Raw genomic sequence first — 5,536 nt, forward strand, 5'->3', positions numbered from 1 at the left:
GTGTTAAATATCAGCCCAAATGCAGATCAAATCTAGGAAGTGTTTCACTCTGTGTATTTTTATCATGTCCATCGGTGGTGTTGCTCTAAGTGCCACAAAAATACAAAATAATACATCAGAAGTCATTTGTTTACAGGATCTGATATAGATCCCAATAATGAAATCTTATACTGATGTCTTTTTATCATTGAAATACACTGAAGAGCCTAATAGTACATTTAAACTAGCTAAACTCCTGATTGTTGCTTTTGCTGCAGTCATACAGTCACCAAAAAGTCATTGTCTACCCTTTCATGCATCCTCCCTTGACAGGATGGACATACATTATGTATGCTTTCTCTTGCATTTGTGAAAAATAGTCGATGTAATCCATGTTATTTAAATAACGCAATTAAATTGTGATGAAAACTGATGTAATGCATGCTATTTAAAAAACACATACAGAATTTTAGTTCACAACACATAGTACTGTCATCATAAATGCCAGTTGTTTACTGTTACTGCACGTGCACACACACACACACACACACACATGTTGCCACACCTACAGCAGATAAAAACCACATATTTCAAGAACTTTGCTATAGGCTTAACATGGACACGAATGTCACAGAATGCACTGAGTAGCAACTAACAATACATACTGTATCAACTAAATCCAGCACCAGAACACCTCACACCTAACAGCTAATCACAAAATAAAACACAACTGGTTGCCGAAAATAGGCCGATAAAATCAGATGTTTATACTGCTGTGTTTTCTACTAGTACTTTTCTGTTAGTACTTTCGATATTTCAGTAAACCAATGAGAAATCAGTTTCCTACAGGTGACAACAATAGCCATCTAATAATATTTTACCAGATTTACTTTAGTTTTTAAATTTGTTACATTCCAGAAAAATCAGAAAAGTTAGCTGGACATGCTATCAGAACGTACTATAAAGCTCGGATTGAAGATAAGCAGTAATTTTACAGGTAATATCATTAATATAAACCTGTCATTAGAATTACAGCCAGTGCTACTGTCAGAGCCGCTGTAATAGAAATTAATCAACACGTTCTGACCAATCAGATTAGAGAATTTAGCAGTGTTGTGGTATAAACACTATCTCCTTCTTCCTCTTTCTGTTGTCTCCTCACACTTCTCACTTGCCAAAACAACTTTCTGTTGGACTAAATATCCTATTCCATTGAGAGTTTCCAGGGTACTGGAGTTCTGCACAAAACTGTGAGTTATTTCATTAAGCATTTTTTAATTAATAAATATTTGTATACAGTTTATAAAATCCTGGTTAGTTATTTTCTGAAATATGTTGCAAACATATAAAATTGCACTGTGTTGCTTATTTTAATTTATTTTAATTTACGACATTTTTAAAAACAACAATTTAGAAAAAAAAATAAAATGTAAAATTTGAGCATTATGAAGATTGTGTAGTGCTGTCTGAATGTATTTACAGATATATTATTTGGAATGTATATGTCGAAAGTAAATCTGAGGGTTTTCTTTCAAATCTGTGATTTGAAAACAAAATACAATTTCTTTTTAATATTTTGTATCTCTAGACTTAAATTTATTAAAAGAGACCAGGCTGAGATAACCAAAGACTTATCATGCTATTTGGCTTTTTTTTTTTTTTTTTTTTTTATATTCAGTACATTTTTCATTTTTCATTTCTTTCATTTTTCATAATACAGTTTTCTGTGAACAGAAATACTTTAAATACTAGGACTTCTCAACCACTCGTCTTCGACTTTATTCCAATTTTTTGATCCAACAAAGCTAAAGTTTTCTCTTTCTTTTAAGGTTTTTTGTAAAAAATGTGGACATAACATAGAGTAATGTGGCTGTAAGAAACTTCTTAAGTTTCTTTATATATATATATTTCTTTATATAATTTATTGGTGTTTTTATACAAGTACTTGTTTTGTGTGACTACCCTTCAGTTTGTGTTCAGTTTCCTTTGAGTCATCGGCGGTCTAGGTGAGTACTGTAGCTGAAATGCTTTACTTGCAAAATGTATGGAAGAAATGAATTCACAATTTTTCTTGATCAAGCTTTTTTCATAACAGCTTTGAAGAAATCTAAAATTAATAAAAGAGACATTCCATTCTGCCTACACCTGTGATACATTATACTTCATATATATTATTAAATAATATTAAAAGGTACGTGGTGAGTGTTAATAAATTCTAGTATAAACGGATGAACTCAGTCGATTACACTATAGATTACAGGCAGTGGGAATACATATATGATTATAAAACAAATGTACCATATTTTTTTATAGCACATCTTAAGAAGCTGAAGAGAGAACAAGCCATGTCCTTTCACCACTGCTTCAGGTCTGACTTACTGGTGTGGGTCTATGCCGACACCAAAATCATTCGCCTGTCCATCTTCCTCATCACTGGTGTGTGTGCGGGTTTTCCAGCTCTGCTTTGGGCTCTCAGTGTTCTGTACCATCATCGTAAGAGTGGAGGTCGAATCTCAGCGTATGCCATATCCCTCCTCCTCCTCAGTGACCTGCTGGAGCTGATTCTGAATTCAGTCATTTTGGCATACCTGGTCAAAGAACACTCTGCACCTTGTATATTTTTTAGACTTTTGTATGGAGCCAGGCTCTGTGGGCATTATTTTCACCAGCTGTTGGTGGGAGAGAGCATTCTTCCTCAGAAATATCCATCACTTGCTGTTATTTTCTCCCCAACCTGCTCTAGTGTCCTCTGCGTCTTTGTGTGGATATTAGCAATATCGTGCCAGGTCATCCCAAATTACCCTATTCATGAACTAAATATGTGTTTATGTGTGTTACCTGTAATTCTGTGTGCAATCACATATTTACTGACTTGCAAAGCCTATTCTGACACCAACAAGACCACAGACAGAAAACCAGGCATGTTAGTGATAAGTGTTGCCTTGTTTACACTAATCATTTTGCATGTGCCATATTTAATGACTTTTTTTATTGGCTTTCCTTTAATATTGGACTATCTAGCGAGCATGAGATTGATTTCAGAGCCTCTCCTGTGTGTTCTCATCTGCAAGGAGAATCGTATGGTTGAAACAGCACACACACAAACAGATCACACACAATAACTCAGAAGCTTTGTTTAGCTAACTATTTTTGCAGCACAGGTAATTATTTTACTTTGTTGTTATTTGTCTATAGGTTTATATATGTGTCATTGTCGCCTCTTATATTTGACAAGGCTGTCCTTCATCTTATGTTTCCAGGTTTGATTTCCTTGACAGTATATTTTGGTTCTTTGGTAGTTCTATTAATTGTGTTTATAGTGGATTGATGTCTGTCCTCCAGTTGATTGAGCAATGAATGTTGTAGGCCTTTGTTATATTCTGGCTCAGTGTGATTTTTTTTTACTGCATATTGACTAACTGTATTATCCAAAATATATAACTTTATTGCCATTAAAATGAAATCTTTTTAATATAGTTCTATATTTTTTTCTCACTGTTCAGGCAATAGATTATAAATAACAATATTAAAATATATAACCTTATTGCCATTAGAAATTAACTGTTACATTTTTAAGGGCTTCTAGTTTGTTGGGTCCTCATTAAACTATTGTTTTACCCAAAGCAATATGGAATTTGTATTCTGCCATTTAGCTGCCTGTCGTGTATTATTACAGTAAACCTTAAAACCTGTGTGTTATTCTCAGTGCGAGCTGGTTGTGGTTGTGGTATTAGATGGGAGGCTTAAAATGAATATGTATCATCTACAATGAAACTATGATCTCACACACAAACACACACACACACACCCACACACAGCCAAAGGCAGATGGGGAGCTGAAATCATGATTTCTATTTTTAAATTCTTTTTTAAAGTTTTTAAAGTCTATAATGCCTTACTTGGTACATGTTGTGTTTAATCTTAATACCAAAAATGCTCATCAGAAACACTATAGCCCTTCTGAAGTTGACTTAGTTAGTTGCATTGGTTCACTAAGACATGGACTTCAGTACATAATGAGGTAAAGGATGATTCTATTGCTGTTCTGTTTCATATTCATAAGTATATGACCTGCCCATGTTTCAGTCCTCCAGAAAAATGACACAAAGTGATGGGAGTTGGTATAAAAATTCCTGTCAGTGGGTTTGCAACTTCCTTACTATATATCCTATGGGTGCAACTGTAGCCATGAAGTAACATTACACAGTAGGCAGTGTAAACAGTATAAACAATGTAATAATAGCAACAGCTCAGATGTACAAAGCAGCAACAAACCCAGTACAGTATGTGAAAGTAGGACGTGTGTAATCATAAATATATATATATATATATATATATATATATATATATATTTGAGTATATAGTAGAGTCAGTAATACTGCCCACAGAGCAGGAAATGCTGCAAACAGAAATAGACACATTATAATCGGCCCTTCAGAAACTGCTTGAACAGAAACAAAATGCAAACAGGGAGACTAATTATACACAGCAAAACACTAGCTCGAGTCAATATCCTGCCCAAACTCATCTAGGAATGTCACCATGGAACAAAGAGTTCCAGAACAAATATCTAATCAACTTGGACAAAAAGACAAACTCAACTTCTCCAGTTTAGCCCATCAGATTGAACATGGGCTGTTTAGAGGGCTTTCAGAGCTTGAAATTGTTGATGCTGTAAAAAAAAGCAATCGCACCAGGCATGCAGCTGCATAGTTACATGGAAGGAAAGACAAACCTTAAGACGAATACTATGAGCTCATTACCAAGAAAGGGGTGTGACTGAATTGTACAAACAACTCACCTCAGAGGTACAGAGCAGCAAAGAGACCCCACAGAGTTTTCTTGTCCGTTGTCTGGATTTGAGGCAAAAGATCTTGTTTGCATCGCAGGAAGCTGAATCCAGTTTGAAGTATGATCCCATTCTAGTTCAAATTATGTTTCTCCACACAGTCTGTCCTGGCCTAATGACTGTATCAGAAGTGACTTGCAACTTTACCTGACACAGACCGATGTAAGTGGTGAACTGCTTTTTTACAAACTCAACATTGCTTGTGAAAATGACGCCGAGCAAAGCAAGAAGAATCTCGGAGCCCAACAGTATCTAGCCAAAGCACATTCAGTACAATCCAGTGATATTGCTGTTGAAAGGAAAGTGTAGGATTCTAAGTGAACAGGCAGCAATAAAACCACAGAAACCTGGACCAAATGTTACACAAGAACTCCGCTTAGTTTGCTGCAGGAACCATAAAACAATGGACCCCGACTCAGCAGACCCTGAGGAGCCAAGTTAATTACTACCTCTTTGCACCTGCCTAATTTCAACTATCCCTGACCAAGGAATGAACCCTTTCAGCCCCAGCAGATAACACCCAAGGACCCTCACCAGTAAATCTGATGACCTAAGATTCATAAAGGTGGGCGTCAAGAAAGAGTTAACACAGGCTCCTCATGGAATGAGACCTTCGTTCTTTCCCCACAGGAACACAAATTTGACCCTGTTCTCACCACACTACTATGTACAGATTGTATCAGAGCACTCCATATACCCTAAAAGAAC

General features: G+C 35.7%; 1 long non-coding RNA gene across 1 annotated transcript; it reads left to right on the forward strand.

Moving 5' to 3' along the window:
* The first annotated feature begins 465 nt into the window (after positions 1–465).
* On the forward strand, positions 466–3,425 carry LOC128317662 (uncharacterized). The gene is made up of 3 exons (XR_008301201.1): positions 466–1,229; positions 1,949–1,985; positions 2,293–3,425. It is a non-coding gene; the product is annotated as an uncharacterized LOC128317662 (long non-coding RNA).
* Positions 3,426–5,536: the final 2,111 nt, after the last annotated feature.

The sequence above is a fragment of the Pangasianodon hypophthalmus genome, chromosome 28 (assembly GCF_027358585.1).
Source record: "Pangasianodon hypophthalmus isolate fPanHyp1 chromosome 28, fPanHyp1.pri, whole genome shotgun sequence".
NCBI lineage: Eukaryota > Metazoa > Chordata > Actinopteri > Siluriformes > Pangasiidae > Pangasianodon > Pangasianodon hypophthalmus.